This window comes from Macrotis lagotis, chromosome X (assembly GCF_037893015.1).
Source record: "Macrotis lagotis isolate mMagLag1 chromosome X, bilby.v1.9.chrom.fasta, whole genome shotgun sequence".
NCBI classification, from domain to species: domain Eukaryota; kingdom Metazoa; phylum Chordata; class Mammalia; order Peramelemorphia; family Peramelidae; genus Macrotis; species Macrotis lagotis.
Window position 1 is genome coordinate 319,433,066 of NC_133666.1, and position 23,022 is coordinate 319,456,087.

Consider the following 23,022-nt stretch of genomic DNA (forward strand, 5'->3'; position numbering starts at 1 on the left):
ATTATCTAGGATGAATTCATTAATTCTTTCTATAGTTTGTTGTTTGATCCACTCATTCTTTAAAATGAAGTTATTTAGTTTCCCATTCATTTTAGGTCTATCTCTCCCTAGACCATTATTGCATGTGATTTTTATTACATAATGATCTGAGAAGGATATATTCACTAGTACTGTCTATCTGCATTTGATTATTAGGTTTTTATGCCCTGATACATAGTTAATTTTTGTGTAAGTGCTATGTATTGCAGAAAAAAGTATATTCCTTTCTATCCCCATTCAATTTTTTCCAAAGGTCTATCATGTCTATGTCTTCTAACATTTTATTTACCTCCTTAATTTCCATCTTGTTTATTTTAAGGTTAGATTTATATAAATCTGAGAGTGGGAGGTTGAGGTCTCCCAGCAGTAGTGTTTTGCTATCTATGTCTTCGTGTAAGTCATTCAATTCCTCCTATATGAATTTGGATGCTCTACCATTTGGTGCATATTTATTTAGTATTGAAATTGCTTCCAAGGTACCATTGTCTATAGTACCTTTTAGAAGGATACACTTTCCTTCCTTATGTCTTTTAATGAGATCACTTTTTGCCACTGCTTTGTCTGAGATAAGGATTACTACCTCAGTCTTTTTGAATTCAGCTGAAGCAAAATATATTTTGCTCCAACTTTTTTACCTTTACTCTATATGTATCTCCTTGCTTTCAATGAGTTTCTCGTAAGCAGAATATTGTAGGATTCTGGTTTTTAACCCACCCTGCTATTCACTTACATTTTAAGAGAGATTTCATCCCATTCACATTCAAAGTTATAATTACAAAGTATTTATTGCCCTCCATGCTATCTTCCCTTTGTTTGTATTGTTCCCCCTTTTTTACTACATATATATATATATTTTTTTCCACTATTTTGTTTCTGAATACTACCACCTTTAGTACATTTCCCCCTTGTATCCAACACTCCCTTTCTTTCCCCTTTCCCTTTACCCCTTGTTCCTTCCCTTCCTTCTGCTAGCTCCTCTTTTTCTCCCCCTCTCCCCTCCCCCCTTTCTCCTTTTAAAACTTGAAAGGTAAGATAAGTTTCTTAAACTGAGTGTGTGTAGGTTAACTTTAAGCCAAATCGGACAGAGAGGAAGATTTAGGCCTTTCTCACCTCTTCCTTTCTTCCCCTCTATTGCAATATGTCCTTTGTGTCTCTTTATGTAATGTGATTTACCCCATTCAATTCCTTCCATCTTCCCATCTCTTTACTGTCACCCTTTTTAAGGAGATACTGTTTTTCAATCATTCTATTAGTCACGGATAAGTCATGAATGTCCATTATTTCTGGCTAAGTATATTATTTCTAATAGACTTACAATTCTCAAGAGTTATGAGAAACTTTTTCCAAAGTGGGGATATAGCAAGTTTCATCTTATTGCATAGTAGTTTTTTTTCTTTAATCTTTTTTCCCCTTTTATGTGTCTCTTGGGTCTCCTGTTTGAAGTCCAAATATTTTATTTAGCTCTGATTTTTTTCATCAGGGAAAGTTGGAAGCCTTCTATTTCATTAAAAATGTCCATCTTTTCCACTGGAAGAGAAGGCTCAGTTTTGCCAGATAGTGAATTCTTGGCTGCATTCCAAACTCCCTTTCTCTTCAGAATATTGCATTCCAAGTCCTTTGATACCTTGATTTTGCTGGGTCCTGTTTAATACTCTCTATGGCTCCTTGGTATCTAAATTGTTACTTTTTAGCTGCTTGCAGGATTTTCTCTTTTATCTAATAGTTCTGGAATTTTGCCACAATATTCCTTGATGTTTTCATTTTGGGATCCTTTTCTGGAGGGGACTGATGTATTTTCAATACCTATTTTGCCTTCTGGTTCCATGATATCAGGCAAATTTTCCATCAGTAAATCCTATAATATCGAGTCTAGGTTTGTCTTCTCTTCCATGTTTCAGGGAACCTAATTATTCTTTTTTTAAAAAATAACTTCTATTTTTTGAAACTACATGCAAATTTTAGGGTTTTTTTTTTGCAAGGCAAATGAGGTTAAGTGACTTGCCCAAGACAACACAGCTAGGTAATTATTAAGTGTCTGAGACCAGAGTTGAACCCAGGTACTCCTGACTCCAGGGCTGGTGCTCTATCCACTGTGCTAGCTAGCCACCCCAGCCTAATGATTTTTAAATTGTCTTTTTGCATCTATTGTGGAGGTTAGTGGTTTTGCTGATGTGGTATTTTTCATTTTCTTCCAGTTTTTTTGATTTTTTGGTTTTGTTTAACAGATTCTTGTCTCATGAAGTCATTAGTTTCCAGAGATTTCATTCTTTTTTTTAGAGAAGAATTTTCTTCATTTATCTTTTGCAACTCCTTTTCCAATTGGTCAGTTCTATTTTTAAAGGAGTTTTCCATTTGACCAATTGAGGTTTTGAGAGAATTATTTTATTTTTGCATATGTCCAATTGTATTTTCAAAGGATTTGTTTTCTTGTTGCAAGGTATTAATTTTCTCTTGAGTTTCTTTTCTCAATTTTTCCAATTACTTTTAAACTCCTTGCTGATTTCTTCTAGGAAGTCTTTCTGGGCTGGATATCAATTCATATTATCCTCAGAAGTTCTATATCTCTCTGAGTTATGGTCTTTGCCTTCCACATAGTTTTCTATGGACCCCCCCCCCTTTCTTCTGACTTTTCTTCATTTTCCTAGGGGGAGGGACTTGTTCACAGACCTTTGGTGTTGAGATGTCTAGAGCCTTTACTCACTGGGTTTAGTAACTCCAAGAGTGCCTGTCAGTAGGGGTTGCTGGTTGCTTTCTCTGGGGTGTCTTTGAACTTGATTTGAGGTCCTCTCCCTAGGCCTGGAGGAGGTAGGTGGCACAGCTGGATACTGTTATCCTTGAACAATGTGGAATGTGCCCTGGAGTGAGAATGTCAATCTCTCTATTCTGTTGAGGGATCTCTGTTGCCCAAGCCTGCACCTGGGGAGTGGGGGGTGGCAGGGCTGTTACTGTGTTTGTTCTGGTAAGAGGACTCTTATGAAATGAAAATATGGAGCCTTTGGTCCTCCTGACCAGTCCAGCCAAGCCTATCAATGTCCAGCCACACTCTATAATGATCTGTGCTGTTACTTACCCTCTGGCCCTTCTGGAGCTCCCCAGACTTCCACTCCCACTGTCAAACCATCTGTGGCTTAGGGTGGTCCTCTAAACCATCACTTCCATAGCCAAATCCTGTGCAGCTGATTTTAGGTTAATCCTAAGTCTCACCCCACCACCCCTGGGTTGGCTCTTTGCTCTCTGCCCCTGGCTCACCCAGGTTCCCTGGAGACATACTATTGATAAATGTTCTTCTCCTAGTTTCTTTTTCTTCACTTTGTTGATCAAATTTCTGTTAAGAGGTTTATTTTATTTCTGAGTGAAAACCAGGAGACCTTAGCACAGTGCCTGGCTTCTTTCTACCATCTTCCTCCAGAGGCCAGATCTCTGTTATTATTAACAGATTTGCACTGTGGCTGAAAGCACTCCTGCTGGCTTTCCCTGCTCTCCCACCTCTTGGTATTTAATTCCCCTTTTCCTCCAAAAAGAGACAGACCTTCACAGAAGAAGCTCCAAGATATCTACATTTGAAAACTTTTTTGAATCTTCTCTTTTTCTTCGTGGGCTCTGTAGTGTGAATGTCAGAGTAGAGACTTCAATTATCTTTGTTAGGGAAAGGCTCTAGGAGCATGTTAGTTTGCACCACCATGTTGGTTCTATCTCATGCATTTACAATCTATATCAGACTGGGAAAGTAGGAGAGAAGGGAAAAAGGGAGGAAAAATTTAAAATGCTAAATCTTATAACAATGTAAATTGAAAACTCTCCTTACATATAATTGAAAAAATAGCAAAGTAAAAAAGAGCTCAATAAAAGAATACATCTATTTTACTTAGATTTCCAGAATTATTAGATACAATTGAGCAAAAAGACTTATAACTATTGCATTTATTTCTTCATTGGCTGTGAAATCAGCCTTTTAATACTGGTAATTTGATTTTCTTTCTTTTTATAATAAAATTAATCACCTTCTTCAATTTTATTATTTTTTCATAAACCAGATTGCAATTTTATTTACTGGTTGAATAATTTCCTTTTTTCATTTTGTTATTCTCTCCTTTGATTTTCAGAATTTCTCTTTTAGATTTTAATTGAACACTTTTAATGTGCTCTTTTCTATTTTTTTGTAGGTCCAATTAATTTTTCTCTTCTTTCTCATTTTATTCATGAAAGCATGTTTACATATACATTTTCCCCTAATGACTACTTTGGCTGTCTCCCACATGTTTCGGTATGTTGTCTCATTATTTGAATTCTCTAAAATAAAATTATCGATTCTTTTCTAAGCATTGGTTTTGACCTACTTAATATTTAGGATTAGATTATTTTGTTCCCAATTAATTTTTATTTTATCTTTCCATGGTCCTTTATTACTCTCAGTTTTTATTTTATTATTTATGAATTTGAAAAGGATGCATTTGATATTTCTGCCTTTCTGCATTTGCTTGTGATGTTTTTATACCCTAATATAAGGTCATTATTTTGGATGGTGCCTGTACATCTGACAAAAGTGCATATTCCTTTCTATTCCCATTTAGTTTTCTGCAGAACTCTATCATGCTTAAATTCTAAAATTCTCTACTTTTGTTTCCATTTTATGAGACAGTTCATACCATTCACATTGATAGTTAAGTATTGTCTTCCATCTTACCTTCTCTCTGTTCATCTTTTTCACTCTCCTCAATCTCTAATCACCAGTATTTTGTTCTGACTACTGTTTCCCTCAATCGACCTTCCCTTCTATTAACACCTCTCCCTTTTCTTTACCCTTTCTTCTCCTCCTTCCCCATAGGGTAAGATAAATTTCTATATACAACTTAGTGTGTTTGTTATTTATTCCCTATCTGAGTCAAAATAATGAGAGTAAGTTTCAACCAATATCCTCTTCCTCCCTTTTGTCCCTTTACTGCAATAGGTCTTTTGGTAAGTCAAATGACTTAATTTATCCTATTCTGATATTCCCTTTCCTCCTCTACTAGCAAAATATTTTTTTCACACTTTAATTAGTTTTTTTCCATCAACACTTCAAAATTAACTTATATCCACACCCTCTGTCTATGTATCCTCCTTCTAACTGCCTAAATAGAGTTAAAGTCCTCAAGAGTTCTAAGTCTCATTTCCCCATATAGGGCTGAATTAATTTAATTTATTTAACCCAAATGGATAAGATATTTTTTCTTCCCTGTTTACCTTTTTATGTATCTTTTGAGTCTTGTATTTGAAGTTCAAATTCTCTGTGCATCTTTTGATATTCTCAAGGAAAGTTTGAAAGTCCTCTGTTTCATTGAATATTCATCATTTCTTTTGGGAAATTATGCTCGATTTTTCTTGGTAGTTCATTCTGGTCCTTTATCATAGAAGTTGCTAAATCCTGTGTAATACTGACTATAGTTCTTTGAAATTTGAATTGTTTTTTGTTTGCTTTAAGTATTTTTTACTTTAACTTATAATTCTGGAATTTGACTACATTATTCATTGGAGTTTTCATTTTGACCTCTCTTTCAGAGGGTGATCAATGGATTCTTTCTATGATTACATTATCTTTTTATTCTAGATATCATGGCATTGTTCTTTCACTATTTCTTGAAATATGCTGTCCAAGGGGGCAGCTAGGTGGAGTAGTAAATAGAGCACTGGCCTTGGAGTCAGGAGTACCTGGGTACAAATCCGACCTCAGACACTTAATAATTACCTAGCTGTGTGGCCCTGGGCAAGCAACTTAACCCCATTTGCCTTGCAAAAAAAAAGATGCTGCCCAGACTCTTTTCTTTCATTATAACTTTCATGTAGTCCAATAATTCTGAATTTATATCTCCTGAATATTTTCCAGGAAAGTTGCTTTTCCAATAAGATATTTTATGTTTTCTTCTAATTCTTTTTCATTTGCAAAAATTTTGTTGGATTGACTCTCTGTTCTGGTTTTTTTTTGGAAGGCAATGGGATTAAGTGACTTTCCCAAGGTCATACAGCCAGTATGTGGGTATGAGGCCAGATTCAAACTCAGGTCCTCCTGACTCTAGGACTAGTGCTCTATGTACTGTGACATCTAGCTGTTCCTGGACTGATTCTTGATGTCTCATAGAGTCAGTACCTTTCACTAACCCAATTCTGAGTTTTAAGGAATTATTTTCTTCAATTCACATTTGCACTTCCTTTTCTATTTGACCAGTTCTTCTTTTTTAAGGATCTGTTTTTTTGCAGTGGATGTTTTTTCATTGTATTTTTAAAGAATTTATTTTCTCCAGTCAGTTTTTATTTTTTTTCCTAGGCTTTTGACTCTCTTGCATAACCCTTCTTTTTTCTTTTCTTAATTTTTATTCTACTTCTCTAATTTGATTTTTAAAATCTTTTTGAGCTCTTCCAAGAAGTCTTCAGACTGATTCATGTTACCCTTTCAGGCTTTTCATTTAGGAATTATGACATAGCTGTCCTCTTCTGAGTTTGTGTTTTGATCTTCATTCACAATAGTGGTTTTGTATGGCCAGGGTACTTTTTTTTCTTTCTCTAATTTTTAGCCTATTTCATGGCCCTTAAAATTAGCTCTGTTCCTGAAGCACAGAGGGTACTGTTCTAACCTTCTTGTGCTAGGGACCAAAGGACTGGTCACTAGGTTTCTAAGTTAAGTACTCAGATGCTGGTGATGACCACTGGGATAGCCAGACACATTTGCTCCTTTTGCTGTCAGGGTTCTGGGGAAGGTAGTTTTCTGCTGTTTTGACCTGTTTTTACCTAGCTGTAGACCTCACAACTGGCCTTCTGTACCTCTGGCCTACTGAGATATCTGAACTATGGCTAAGAGACTTCTGCTAGTTTTCCAAAGCACTGCCTGTGCTGGGCCCAATGACAACAGACCTTTCTTGAAGTCCTTTTAGATTATCTTAAATTGGAAAATGATTTTCACTCATTCTGTTTCACTTGCTGAATGCATTTAGAGGCAATTTTCTGAGGAAAACTTAACAAAACTAAGGCAATTTCTGACTTTTCTTTGTCATCTTAGTTCTACCCTCAACCCAAGAGTCTTTGAATTTCAGAGCTGCACTTACTATCATCAGTAATATTTGAGCCAAAGAACATAAAATCTGACACTCCTTCCATTTCTTCTCCCTTAATTTGTCAGGAAATTATAGAACCAATTGTTATAGTCTTAGGGTTGATTTTTGTTGTTGTTGTTTTTTCTTTTGTGTTAAGCTTCAAACCAAATTCTACATTCTTCTCTTTCACTCTCATCAAGAGGTTACTTAATTCCTCTTCACTTTCTACAACCACTGAAATATCATCTGCTTATCTGACATTGTTATATTTCTCTAATTGCCTTCATTCAGAACTTTGCTTCATCTAACCTACTTAGATTTCACAAGATATACTTGGCATGTAATTTAAATAAATAAGGTCATACAATGTGACCTTGTCATACTTCTTTTCCTATCTTAAACCAATAAGTTGATCTATGTTCGGTTCTAACTTTTGCTTCTTGATATGCATCCTGGTTATTTAGGAGACAAGTAAGAGAATCTGGTATTTTGATGTCTTTGAGGACTTGTTATATTTTATTGCGATCCACATAATTAAATGTTTTAATTTAGCTAATGAAACAGAAGTAGATTTTTACCCCTGAAAGTTGCTTGCTTTCTACATAATCCAGCAAATCTTAGAAAGTTGGTCTCTTTTTTCTCTGCTTCTTCAAAAACCAGTCTACTTTTCTGGCAATTTGTAATGAAAATATTGCTGAAGCTTAGCTTTCATAATCTTATACCTAACCTTACTGACATGTGAAATAAATGCAATTGTTCAGGAATTTGGACTTTTCCTGGCATTACGCTTCTTTAGGACTGAGATGTAAAAAGATCCTGTCCAGTCTAGTGGCCACTGTTACATTTTACTAATTTTCTGGCATAGAGTGCATCACTTTAACATCATCATCTTTTGGGATTTCAAATAGCTCATCTCGGGGCAACTAAGTGGCACAGTGGATAGAGCACCAGCCCTGGAGTCAGGAGGATCTGAGCTCAAATCCAGCCTTAGTCCAGTCCTTCCAATTTCATCCATTACTTCATTTAGCCACTAAAATGATTTTCTTAAAGTTCAGGTCTTATCATGTCACATTCTATTCCCCCATACACCTTTCTCCAAATAAAATTCCAGTGACTTCCCAATGCCTCCAGGAACAAATACAAAAATTATCTGTTTGACATTCAAATCCCTTTATAACATAATACCCTCCTAATTTTCTATTACTTTAAAACTTTAACCTTGGATACGTACTCTTGGAGGTAATGATAGTAGCCTCCTAGTTTTTCCATGAACAAGGTATCTCTCAGTTCCTGTTATTTTCTCTGTCTATCTCACATATCTGGAACATTTTCCGTCCTCTACTCCAACTCTTGATATTTGCCTTCCTTTAAATACAAACTAAAATCTTAATAAAACAAATTTTATAAAGTGAAAATTGTATGTTTTGAGTTGGTTCAGACTCCATAGTTCTTTTTCTGGATATGTATGGCATTTTCCATCACATTTGTTTGATAAGAATATTACTGAGAAGAGATAAATCTAAGTTGGTTGATCATCACACAGACTTATTGTTAATGTGCTTACAGTGTTCTCCTGCAAACCAGGAAAATATAACCAAAAGATAGGTAAGATATTAATAGGAATAAAGAATGCTGGAAGGATTTCAGGGGAAAGATTTTACTAGTAGAGATGTATAGTACACCAATTCAATGTATTTATTTTATATATCACAATAGTACTCAATAATACCTACATAAAATAACAACAACACTATTCACAACATTTATATGATACAAAGTGTTTTAAAAATATCTCAGTTTAACTTATGAACAAACCTGGAATGTAGGTCCTAGAAGCAAAAGTGAATTGTGAAGAGGAGTGGAGACAAGATGGCATACTGAAGCTAACATCCTCCCATAACTTTTCCCTACACAAAGTTAAATGAAGCCTGTTTACACATACATTAAAGCTATAGATCCCATGAGGGGGGCGAGGAGACTGAAATAAGTCTTTAATTGTAGACATCATAGAGGATCTTCAATGGATGTCTTTCTTTTCATGGTGGGGGGGGGAAGGGGAAGTAAAGCCAAGCTTGGCACAAGAACAGAAAAACCAGAAGGAGGCTCTTAGCTACAGTGCAACCCAGATATCATTAGCTAGATAGCAGGCCACCAGGGATGGTCCTATTCCCAGGCAAAGTTTGAACACTGGGAGCACTGGAGCCACAGACAGGACTGGTTTGGAAGCAAACCCCTGTATAGGCAGAGTCTGGACATAAAAGAGGAAACAAATTTCTGCAAAGGCAATGTCTAGGCTATATAGGCAACTTCTTGGCAAGCAATAAGCAAAGGAATCAGACCCCAGACTCAGAAAAACTCAGGACTATACTCCTTATACTCTAGGAGCAAAGGTCAACAGTAAAAATGAGCAAAAAACCCCAAAAGAGTGCTAACCATAGAAAGCTATTATACTGATAGAGATGATAAAAATGCCATCTCTGAAGAAGAAAGCAGTGACAAATTTCCTATGTGGGAAGTCTCAAAGAAGTTTTTAAATTGCCCTCAAATCCAAAACCTCATGGAAAAGATTTTAATAGATTTTTAAAACCCAAAAAGAGAGGAAGAGAAAAGAATGAAAGAGAAAGAATTGATATTCATGCAGGAAAATTATGAAAAACTGATCAAAGAAATCAACTCTAAAAGTACAAATAACAACTGGGAAAAGAAAGTCACTCATCAATAAATAAAACTGATCAACTGCAAAAGGAATGAAATTCAGCTAAAAGTCATATCACCAAGTGGAAAGATAATGCAACTGGATAAAAAGTAAAATTAACCAAATGAAAAAACAAAACCCACTGAACAATAAAGATATGTAATTGGAAAAAGAAAAGCAAAAGTTAACTGAAGAAAATAAAACCCCCCCAAATTAGAACTGGACAAATAACAAATGAATCTATGAAACACCTAGATTCCACCAAACAGAACAAATGACTGTAAAAATAGAAGAAAACATAAAATACCCTTTAGGAAAAACAAATAATCTACAAAATAGATCCAAATGAGATCATTTACATATTACTGGTCTAAAAGAAAGCCTAGATCAAAACCAAAATCCTGAAAAATATTTTCCAGGAAATTACGATGGAAAACTTTCCATTAGAAAACTATCCAAGAAGACAAAACCATCCTTGAAAGAATATTCAAATACCTCCAGAAAGAAAGCCCAGGATAAAAACTCCAAGGACTATCTCAACTAAAGGAGAAAATACTGCAAATAGCCAAAAAGAAGCAATTTAAATAAGGAGGAAATACAAATCACAATTACTTAGGGCTTATCAGCTTCAATATTGAAGAGTCTCAGAACTGGGAACATGATTTATTTTGGGGGTTTTTTTGCAAGGCAAATGGGGTTAAGTGACTTGCCTAAGGCCACACAGCTAGGTAATTATTAAGTGTCTGAGACCGAATTTGAACCCAAGTACTCCTGACTCCAAAGCCTGTGCTTTATCTACTATGCTACCTAGCCGCTCCTTGGAACTTGATATTTTGAAGGGCAAAATGACCTTGGATTACAACCAAGGATTTATTACTGGCAAAAATTCAGGATATTCTGTCACAGGAAAAGAATATTTTTTTTTCGGTTTTTGCAAGGCAAACAGGGTTAAGTGGCTTGCCCAAGGCCACACAGCTAGGTAATTATTAAGTGTCTGAGACCAGATTTGAACCCAGGTACTCCTGATTCCAAGGCCAGTGCTTTATCCACTACGCCACCTAGCCGCCCCTGAAAAGAATAATTTTCAATGAAATAGAGGACTTACAAAATTTTCTAAAACAGATCAAAACAATTGAAAACTCAATCTTCAACTATAAGACCCAAGACATGCATGAAAGGTGAATGGAAAGGGAAAAAAATTGCTAGTCAAAAACTTTAAATCGTATACAACTATACAAGGGAAGATAACATTGTAACTCATGAGAATTGCATTTCTCTTAGGATAGTTGAAAGGCTGAATATAATTGAAGAGATTGTCATTAGAGGATATTAGTATGGTTGGCTCTTGTCCTTGATTATTGAAGAAGATCAAAATAGTATCACTATTAGACAAATTACAATGTGTCCAACTGTGGCTGATTAGGAAAACATGAACTCAGGACACCACAGATTGGGCACAAATAGTTCAGGTAAACACCTAGATGGTTTACTCTAAATTTATGTATCTCACGTTTCTTTTGAGATACTTTAGTACTCCTTTACTCAGAGAGCTCAGTGCTTTCTCTGATGAGGATCCCCTATGCTGGACAGCCTTGTGCTAGAATCTCCCATGCCTTACAACTCTGAAGTTCTTTTTTAAAATTTATTTTTTATTCTCATTTTGTTCCAATGTTCTTTTACATTAATAAAATATTCTTGTTTACAAGTAAACAAAATACCCCTCCCCCATGAATATAGATAGACTTGCTTGGGCAAAAAAAGTAAAGGGCAGAGAAAAAAAATTAAAATTAAAAAAGTAATAGTAATAATTGTAGGTATGGCCAGGTGGCGCAATGGACGAAGCACCAGCCCTGGAGCCATGAGCACCCGAGTCCATATCCAGCCCCGTAAACCCAACAATCACCCAGCCATGTGACATGCAAGCCACCCGATCCCCACTGCCCTACAAAAACCAAAAAGAAGAAAAAAAAGACCCAAAATAAAATAAAAATAGTAATAATAGTAGGGGTGGCTGGGTGGCAGACAGAGCTTTGGCCCTTGAGCCAGAAGCACCTGGGTCCAAATCTGGGCCCAGACACCCAAAGATCACCCTGCTATGTGGCCCCAGGCAGGCCACCCAGCCCAACTTGCCCTGCACCCACCCCCAAATAATAATAAAAAATGTGCTTCAGTCTTTGTTCCAACATCAACAACTCTGTCATGAGTGGATTACATTCTTCATGGTAAGTCCATCGCAAAAGTTAGTTCCACATTTTTCCAATGTTGCCATTGCTGATCGCAACTCCCTCCTTTCTTATTTCTCCACTACCATGTACTATATTTTCTCTCTCCTTTCACTCTGACTCTGCTGTAGGGTAGCTGAGTGGCACAGCAGACAGATCCCTGGTCCTGGAGCCAAGAAGCCCTGAGCCCCCATACCACCCCTTAGGCCCAGAATACACCTGGCCCCATGGTCCTGGGCAGGCCTTCCAATCCCAGCCCCTTGCAAGAAGTAAAAAAGAAAATGTGTTATATCTGACCACTCTCCCCCCATGGTCCATCCTCTCCTCCTTTCTTCACATCCCCACCCCTTCCCCCTGCTCCCCGCTCCTTCTTACTCCAGATGTCTATACCCCATTGAATATATTTGCTGTTTCCTCTCCTAGCCATCTCTGATGAGAGCAAAGGTTCCCTCATTCCCCCTTGCCTCCCCCCTTCCATATCATTGCAATAGCTCATTGTAATAAAAAAAAAATCTTATTATGTGAAATATCTTGGACTATTCCCCCTCTCCTTTTTCTTTCTCCCATTCCATTTCCCTTTTTTTTCTATTGACTCCATTTTTACACCATATTTTATCTTCAAATTCAGCTTTCTCCTGTGCTTCAAATATAAAAGCTCCCTCTACTTGCTCTATTAACTGAGAAGGTTCATATGATTATTATCAGTATCATATTTCTATACAAGCAGTTCATCCTCATTAAGTCCCTCATATTTCCCCCCTCTCCTCCAATCTCCATGCTTCACCTGAGTCCTCTATCTGAAGATCAAACCTTCTGTTCAGCTCTGACCATTCCAAAAGGAACATTTGAAATTCCCCTGGTTCATTGAAAGTCCATCTTTTTCCCTGGAAGAGGACATTCAGCCTTGCTGGGTAGTTCATTCTTGGCTGCATTCTAAACTCTTTTGCCTTCCAGTATATTGTATTCCAAGCCCTATGAGCTTCCAATGTAGTTGCTGCTAAGTCCGGTGTGATCCGGACTGCAGCTCCACGATATTTGAACTGTGTCCTTCTGGCTGCTTGTAATATTTTCTCTTTGACTTGGGAGTTCTGTAACTTGGCTATAATATTCCTAGGGGTTGGCTTTTTGGGATCTCTTTCTTGGGGGAATCAGTGGATTCTCTCCATTTCTATTTTGCCCTCTGCTTCTAGAATATCAGGGCAATTTTCCTGTAGTAATTCTTTGAAAATGATGTCAAGGCTCTTTTCCTGATCATGACTTTCAGGTATTCCAATAATTTTTAAATTATCTTTCCTAAGTTTGTTTTCCATATCAGTTGTTTTTTCACTGAGATATTTCACATTTTCTTCTAATTTTTCATTCTTTTGGTTTTGAAGTATTGATTCCTGATTTCTGTTAAATTCATCAATCTCCCTGAATTCTATTCTTTGTCTGGAGGATTTGTTCTCCTCAGAGAGTTTTCTTATCTCTTTTTCCATCTGGCCAATTTTGCTTTTTAAAGCATTCTTCTCCTCAGTAACTTTTTTGACCTGTTTTATACATTTTACCTAAGCTGGTTTTTAGCATGCTATTTTCTTCAGCATTTTTTTGGATTTCCTTGACTAAGCTGCTGACTTCATTTTCATGTTGTTCCTGCATCTCTCTCCTTTCTTTTCCCAGTTTTTATTCCAACTCCCTCATTTGATTTTCAAAGTCTTTTTTGAGCTCTGTCATAGCCTGAGCCCAATTCCTGTTTTTCTTGGAGTCTTTAGCTACAGGAGCTTGTGCATCCTCATCTTCAGACTAAGTATTTTGATCCTTCTTGGGCTCATTTGCAAAATATTTCTCAATAGTCTTCCTCTTATTTCTCTGCTTGCTCATTTTCCCAGCCTGGGCCTGGTTTTGGAGTGCTTCCTGAGCTTTTGGGACACTCCCACAAGGGTCTCAGTGTGTGAGGCTCTGTCCTCCCTCCTGATCTGCGAATGACCATAAGCACCCCCCTCTGCCATGGGGCCGAGGTTGGGGGGCTGTTGTTCTATGGGGGGGGGCTAGACTGGGATCAGGATCTGAATGTGGTCAGCGCCCGAGTCCTGTTCCTGGGGCAGAGAACAGAACTCTGCAGTCTCTCTTCACTCCTCTCCCTCAGCTCAATGGGCTCATGCCCTGGGGCCTCTTGCTTACTGCCTCCACCTGCTTCTGTTTCCTAGTCTGGCCTGAGGAAAGACAAAGCTGCTAGCTGTGTGCCCTGAGGGCTGGGCTCCACGTGCTAGCTCTGGCAGAAGTCCCCTGCTTTTCCCCCACTTTGTGCCTGGTGCTCCTCAGGGTGCAGCTCAGGAGACTCCCCTGCTACTGTGAGCCGTGGTTCCCAGCACCCTGGGGTTGCCTCTGGGAGGCTGAAGTTCTTTTGCTCTGGTGGGCCACCCCTCAGGCAGGCTGCCCCTCGGGGAGCAGAGCCTTTCTGCTCTTTTCCATGTTACCTTGAGTAGGAGAACTGCCTCACTGGGTCCCTTTGTGGGTTCTGTCTCTCAAAGTTTAGTTAGAGTCCTTAGTTTCATGTTTTATCAGAGAGCTCCTTAGACTCGGTCCCTTCTTGGCCCCCTCTTGGCTCCACCATCTCTAAAGTTCTTAAGGGGAAACCTTCAGAGTGCCCCAGTACTTTGGCTCTATAAATAATCAAATCAGAAGTGACTTTACTTTCCCTTAGATAAGGAGAGTTGTAGTACAGTGTGGGCAGGGGGTGGGAGCATATTTAGAAGGATTTCACATAAAGAGATTAGGAAATAATTTTGCTTTAATTCATACTTTAGTTATTAAAAGTTTTTGTACTATGACTAGAATAGTAAAGGGTCAGAGAGAGTATATCTGATATTTTGGTTGTGGAAGGTTGTAGGACTATCCTTGGAGTAGAATAGACAAAGAGGGAAAGAATGCACTTAGAGGGACTGTACATGGAAATATCATAAAATGTTTGCTTGACACTGGCTACAATTGAAGGGAATGGGCTGGAGGAGGTTATAATTGATTGATGAAATGATTAGGCTATGTACAATACTTTGTCTCAAGAGGATTGTGTATCTATGGAGGGTATTTGAAAGGGAGGGGGGTTAAGACTGAATGGGTTAAGTGGAGGTCTCTCAGTCTGAAGGAAGAATAATCCCCCAAAAGTAGGTCAATGGGCCCCCTTTCTAAAATAGACCAGAAGGCCCCAAGTTTCCAAGAACTGGCTGTTGAGAGCAGGTGTCAGGTGTCATCACTACAGTGGTTATGACTACAAAAATCTCCACTACTGCAAGGTTTGACCCAATCATTTAGAAGTCAACAGGAATTAGGAGGTTTGTGGTTTTTGCCTCTAAAGCTTTGCTGCTGATGCTTGTTAGGTGGCCTCCACCTCTGGGTGTCTCCTTTGAGCCTAGAGAGGGACCACCCGCTTCTTGCAAGATTCTAATAAAGCAAGCTCTGCTCTTTACTTCTATAAGTCTCTGAGCAGTCAATTTGAGTAGGGGTCTTCATCATTCCATACAAGATATAAACTGTTTATAAATTGTTGTGATTTATGATTCTTGAGAATCTGTAAGTACAAGACAGGGTTAAAACAATAAAAACATAAAGAGAAGGACTATACTAGGAGAAGACTAAGCATTAGTAAAGAAATAACACCAAGTGAAGAGGCACAAAAGTGAATTACAGGAGAGAGGAAGAAAGGAGGATGTGAATATTGAGTAAAATAAATTTGATCCAGAGAGGAAATAACATATTTTCAATTGGATTTTAAAAAAATCTGCCCTGGGGCAGCTAGGTGGTGCAGTGAAAAGAGAACAGACCCTGGAGTCAGGAGGCCAGAGCTCAAATCCAACTTCAGACACTTAATAATTACCTAGCTATATGACTTTGGGCAAGTCACTTAACCCCATTGCCTTTTTTGTTTAAGGTTTTTGCAAGGCAAATGGGGTTAAGTGGCTTGCCCAAGGCCACACAGCTAGGTAATTATTAAGTGCCTGAGACTGGATTTGAACCCAGGTACTCCTGACTCCAAGGGCTGTGCTTTATCCACTAGGACACCTAGCCGCCCCTCCCCATTGCCTTTCTAAAAAAAAATTCTATCTTAGCCTACAGGGAATGTGAGCGAAAGGAAAAGGGGGAAGAAGGACTGATAATAGAAAAGGTGGTTGTAAAAGTGTAAGTAAAGTTAAAATTTAAAAGCAAAGTTAAATGGAAAAGGGATCAAAACATTGGAGAGAAGGAAAAGAGAAAAGGAAAAAGGAAAATATAAATGGGCAAAAGACAGTATGAATGGAAATACTAATTTTAACTGCAAATGTGGATGGGATGAACTCTCCCATAAAATGAAAGCAGATAACAGAATCAATTAAAAACTGGGATCCTACAATATGTTGTTTAGAAGAGACTCATTTGAAAGAAAGAGATACACACAGGGTAAAGCTAAAAGGCTGGGGCAAAATACATTTTGTTTCAGCAGAAGTGAAAAGATCAGGGGTAGTTACACTGATCTCAGTCAAAGCAAAAGTCAAAATAGATCTCATTAAAAGGGATAAACTGATTCTTCTTAAAAGGCACCATAGGTAATGAAGTTATATCATTATTAAACATATATGCACCAAGAGGTATGACATGCAAATTCTTAGAGGAGAAGCTGAACAAATTACAAGCAGACATAGACAGAAATACTTTAAAAATGGTGAACCTCAAACTCCTTCTCTCAGAACTGTATTACTCTAACCACAAAATAAACAAGAATGTTAAGAAAGTGAATAAAATCTAAGAAGGTTTAGATATGATAAACCTCTGAAGAAAACTGAATGGGGATAGAAAAGAATATACATTTTTCTCTGCAGTACATGGCACCTATACCAAAATTGACCATATACTAGGACATAAAATCCTTACAATCAAATTCTGAAAGGCAGAAATAACAAATGCATGCTTTTCAGATCACGATATAATAATAATTCCATGCAATAAATTATCATGCAAAGATAGACAAAAAATTAACTGGAAACTAAATAACTTATTTTTAAAGAATGAGTGGATCAAACAACAAATCATAAAAAAAATTATCCATTAATCCAAGAAACTGATAACAGTAAGTCATATCAAAATTTATGGGTTACAGCCAAAGCAATTTATAGACAAAATTTTATATCTCGAAATGCTTATATGAATAAAATAGAAAAAGAGGAGATCAATGAATTGGGTAGGCAACCAAAAGGACTAGGAAAAGGACTAATTAAAGATACTCAATTAAAAATCAAATTAAAAATTCTGAAAATCAAAGGAGAGATTAATAAAATTTAAAGCAAGAAAACCATTCTCTAATGTATAAAACTACGAGTTGGTTTTTATGAAAAAAAACTAATAAACTAGACAAACCTTTGATTAATCTGATTTAAAAAAGTGAGAGATTACCAATATCAAAAATGAAAAGGGTGAACTCACAACCAAGGGGGAGAAAATTAAAGAAATAATTTGAAGTTATTTTGTCCAACTGTATTCCAATAAATATGACTTAAGTGAAATGAATGAATTTTACAAAAATACAAACGAAACAGATTAACAGAAGAGAAAATAAAATACTTAAATAACCTCCACTTGAGAAAAAAAAGTTGAAGAAACCATCAATAAAGTGCCTAAGAAAAAGTCTCCAGGTCCAGTTGGATTTAGAAGTGGTCTACCAAACATTTAAGGAATAATTAATTCCAATTCTGCATCGACATTAAAAAACTAGAAGGAGTTTTGCCAAATTCTTACTAATACCTAAAACAGTAAGAATCAAAATAGACAAAGAAAATTATAGATCAATTTTCCCTATGAACATTTAATAAATAAACAAATTAACAAAATTTTAGCAGAGCAATTACAACATGTTATTTTTGGGATAATATACTATGACCAGGTGGGATTAATACCAGATAGGCAGGGATGGTTCAATATTAGGAAACCACTCAACATAATTGAACATATCAATGATAAAACCAATTGAAACCATGGTTTTCTCAATAGATGCTGAAAAACATTTGACAAAATACAACCATTCCTATTAAAAACATTTGAGAGTATGGGAATAAATGAATTTTCTTGATCAAGGAATTTTCCTGAAAGTAATAAGCAATATCTGAAACTATTAACAAATATATGTAATGGGGACAAACTGATAGCATTTCCAATAAGATCTGAGTGAAACAAGGATGCCCATTATCACCATCATTATTCAGTATAGTATGAGAAATGTTACCTTTAGTAATAAAAGAAAAAAAGATATTGAAGGAATTAGAATTGGCATTGAGGAAGTAAAATTTTCACTCATTGCAGATGATATTATGACATACTTAGAGAACCCTAGAAAATCATCTGAAAAACTACTTGAAACAATTAGCAACTGCAGCAAAGTAGCAGGATTTAAAATAAACTTACATAAATCATCAACATTTCTATAAATGAATAACAAAGCCCAAGGGCAAGAAATAGAAAAAGAAATTCCATTTAAAAAATTTCAGACAACATAAAATACTTGGAAATCAAACTCCCAAGATACAACCAGAAACTTTACAAATTACAATAAAACAGCACCTTTCTACTTATTTAGTGCCATATTATTCAAACTACCAAATAACTATTTTACCAAGTTAGAAAAAGTAGTAACAAAATTCATTGGAACAAGAAAGGATCAAGAATATCACAGGAACTGATGAAAAAATATAAAGAAAAGGGTCCTATCTGTTCCATATCTAAAGGGGCAGTCATCAAAATTGCATGGTACTGGTTAAGAAATAGAGGAATGGATCAGTGGATTAGGATAGATTCTAAAGAAACAGCAGTAAATGACTATCTATTGTTTGACAAGCCCAAAGACATTAACTTCTGGATTAAGAACACAGTATTCAACAAAAACTATTGGGAAAACTGGAAAACAATATGGTAAAACTAGCCATAGACCTCATCTCACACCCAATGCCAAAATAAGGTCAAAATAGATACAGGATTTAAACATAAAGGGCAATAACATAGACAAATTAATAGGTCATGAAATACTCTGTCAGATTTATGGAAAGGGAGCAATTTATGACTAAAAAGAAACAGAGTACATTATAAATTGCAAAATCAATAATTTTTGACTATTTTAAATTTAAAAGTTTCTGCACTAATAAAACCAGTGCTGCCAATGAAGTACTTCTAATGAAAGTAAGCAGAAAGCTGGGAAATGTTTTTCACAACTAAGGGTTCTGATAAAAGTCTTATTTCCAAAATATATAGATTTCAACCAAATTTATAATGTTGCAAGTTATTCCCAAATTGATAAATTATCAAAAGATATGAATAGGAACTTTGCAAAGAAAAGATCAAAATTATATATAATCATATGAGATGCTCCAAATCTTTATTGAATAGAGAAATGCAAATTAAAACAACTATGAAGACCTCACACCTATAAGATTGGCTAAAGGACAAAAAGGGAAAATGATTAATGTAGAGGTTGTTGGAGGATTGGGACATTATTATATTGTTGGAGTTGTGAACTAATTCAACCATTCTGGAAAGCAGTATGGAACTATGTACAAGGAATAATATAATTGTTCTTACCCTTTGACCCAACAATACCAATAAAAGGCATATACAGAAGAAATAATATAAAATAACAAGAGTCCCTCCTGTTCCAAAATATTTGTAGCAGCACTTTTTTGTAGTCACAAGTAATTGTAAATTGAATGGATATCCATCAATTGGGGGAATGCTTAAACAAGTTAATATAAATGTCATAGACTGCTATTGTTCTATAAGAAACTAGCAATGATTGGACTTTAGAAGAGCATGGAAATAATTACATTAACTGATGCTGAGAGAAAGGAGCAGAATAAAGAGAACATTGTACACATTAATAAAAACTTTGTGATTTGATCATCTATGATGTATGCAGCTCTCTCTGCAGTTCAGAGCAAGGACAACACTGGTAGACCTGTTATGGACAATGTCATTCACATTCAGATGAAAAAAAACAAACAAACAAAAACAAAATCAAAAAGCCACAGAATCTGAATGTATACTATATATACTATGTTCACTTTTAAAAAAAAATTCTCTCATGTTTTGAATTCCTTTCTCATGTTTTTTCTTTCTTTTTCTTTAGTTTTAATTCCTCATACACAAATGACTAATGTGTAAACATGTTAAATTCAAATATAGATGTATAATATTCACTAGACTGTTGCTGTTGAGGGGAGGGAGGTGGGAAGAAGTGGAAAAAAAAGTGTATATCTTATAAATATGCAAGTGGATAAATGTTGAAAAACATCACATAATTGGAAAAATAAAATAAAATATCAATTAAAAAAGTGAATAGTGAAACCATTCACTATACCAAGGCATAGTTTGAAAAGTTGAGTGAGCAGAATACAAAGTTCATTTGTTTAATAATAGAGTCAATATTTCAAAGGGAGAAAAGTGAACTTAGAATAGGAATAATGGAATAAATGACAATGTTAACGTTGGTGTGGTGATTTTGGTAATATTGAAGAAAAGGAGTAAAAGAATTGAAGCAGAGGGTTAGGTGAATTAAATATGCACATTACTCAAGTTTTAAAATATGATACCTTGGAAAGTTAAAGCTTAGATGGATGAGAGTGAAGGACCTGCAAATGATAAGATGATTAGTTTTCACTTAGCTAACCTTCCTCCTCTTATAGGAGGAAAAGGAAGAACACTAATAGAATTCTCATCAAGGAAACAATGATAGGGCATAGTAATATGATAATAAATGCCTATGGTATCTGTTTTATTGATCTCTTTGGTGACCAAATTGTGATTCTTGGTTATATCCAAGAGAATTGATATTCAAGGCCAGTAAGGTTATTGAATATTGAAATTTGGTGATTTTTTTTATTCTCTCTTTCTCATATTCTCTCTTTCCCATTTCATCTCTTCCCTACAATCTGGGTTCAGTGGTAGTTTAGGCATATTGGCTTTAGAATTCTCTATATTAATTCAGGATTTCCATCTGCTTATTAATGCTCCTTCCTTCTTTCCTTCCTTCCTTCCTTCCTTCCTTCCTTCCTTCCTTCCTTCCTTCCTTCCTTCCTTCCTTCCTTCTTTCCATCCTTCCTCCATTCCTTTCTTTTTCTCTATCTTTCCTTGAAAACATTTTATTTTATTAATTTTTTAAAAAGAATGACAAAGAGGCAGTAGTGGATAGAATATTGGTTCTGGAGTCAGGAGGACCCGAGTTCAATTTCTGAATTCAGACACTTAATTCCTTAGCTGTGTGATCTTGGACAAGTCACTTAACCCCACTGACTTGCAAAAAACCAAAACATAAAAAGAGAGATAAGACAGATTCTTTTGAGCTTTTTATATCATTTTTCTAAATATATTAGCTTATTTTGCTATTAGTTGCCATATTATTTCCATTTACCTTAACCTTACCCCATCTAGTATGTCAACTTCCTGGACTCCATAATCTGCACATTCAATCCTAGAAGGAAAGGTAAAAGGAATTAAGGTTCAATTACAGTTAGCTTAGTTGTAGCAGAAAGACAAACATCACATACTCTAACTAGCTGGTCTAGTCCCATTCTTGAATATTTCTGTGAAAGAAATTTCACAACTACCTGAGGCATCTCATTAATTTGTTAGACAGGTCTACTGAATATCAATCAATGTACTTGTAACTTTCATCTGCTGGTACTATTTTGGCCCTCTGGGCCCAAGCAAATTTAGCTCTGAGAACCCAACATAGTTATTTCTTTAAGTTGCAATGGAATGACCAAGGGCAAACCACTTAACCTCACAGTTGCTCAGGTAACTCTTTAAAACTCTAAAATTTCAGAGAAAGGGTGGTGATGGAAGATCCTCATAGGGAGCTCTCCATATCATATTAAATCTCTAACTCCTCTCCTTTCCCAGAAAACAACACAATTTACATCCTGATTCACAGTCAAGGAGAATCCTTGCTGTATAGTAACTTTCTTTACATGTGATCATCTATTCTGCATATTCACGCTTTTCTTCTGGCTTCCTAATAACTTTTATCTATTCAAATCTTCTGTTTCTTCTTTTATTTATTCTTTAAGTTACTTCATGGAGTAACAGTGAATAGAGATTTTTTTTTTTCATTTGAATTTGGGTCTGAAGTCAAGATTTTCCTGAATTCATATCTGACCTCAGACACTATATTCATGTAACCCTGAGAAAGTCACTCACCTGTATTTGTGTCAGTTCCTCCTTCTGCAAAAGAAATGGCAAACCACTTAAGTATCTTTGGCAAGAAAACACCAAATGAAATCACAAAATGTCACACATGACTAAAAACAACCAAAACTTAATTCACTTCATTTCTACTTTATTGGTTTTTTTTTAACTTTCCATTTTTAATTATTCCTTTGACTCTGGCATTCTTTTTCACTTCCTCCAACATCTCTCAATCTTACTAATTCTGTTGAAGATTCTGATGCATTCTAGCCTCCTACATCACAGTAGCTCACCATTTCCTATGAAACTTGAAACAAAACAATAATGCCCTTCTGTATATTATAATAATAAAAAACTGTACTTTCAACATTTTCTTTTGTCTAATTTTATCTAGGTTATTAAATCATGTATTTTAAAAGAGCTCCTCTCTTTTGAGCTGAAGGTCCATATTTTTAACCTCTTCATTCCTGCTTTCATTTGGCAATTTTGTTAGAACTCAAGTGTTGGAATTAGCAAGATCTAAATTCAGATTATCCAAAGATATTTTCTGGGTCATACTGGACAATTCACTTAACTTCTTTCAAACTTAGTTTCCTCACATATAAAAGTAATGATTGGGACTCAGTGGCTTTAAATATATTATCTGATAATTCTATAATATCTACTCCCAAATGAATCATTCCCCTAAAATCCTAAAGATGTTAATGACACCACAATTTCCCACCTTATATAGGTTTAAAATGTCATAATCATCCCTACTGTACAATATAATAGAAATTATGTAGACCAGAGACCCAGGAGATGTGGCTTCTAATCTCATTACTAA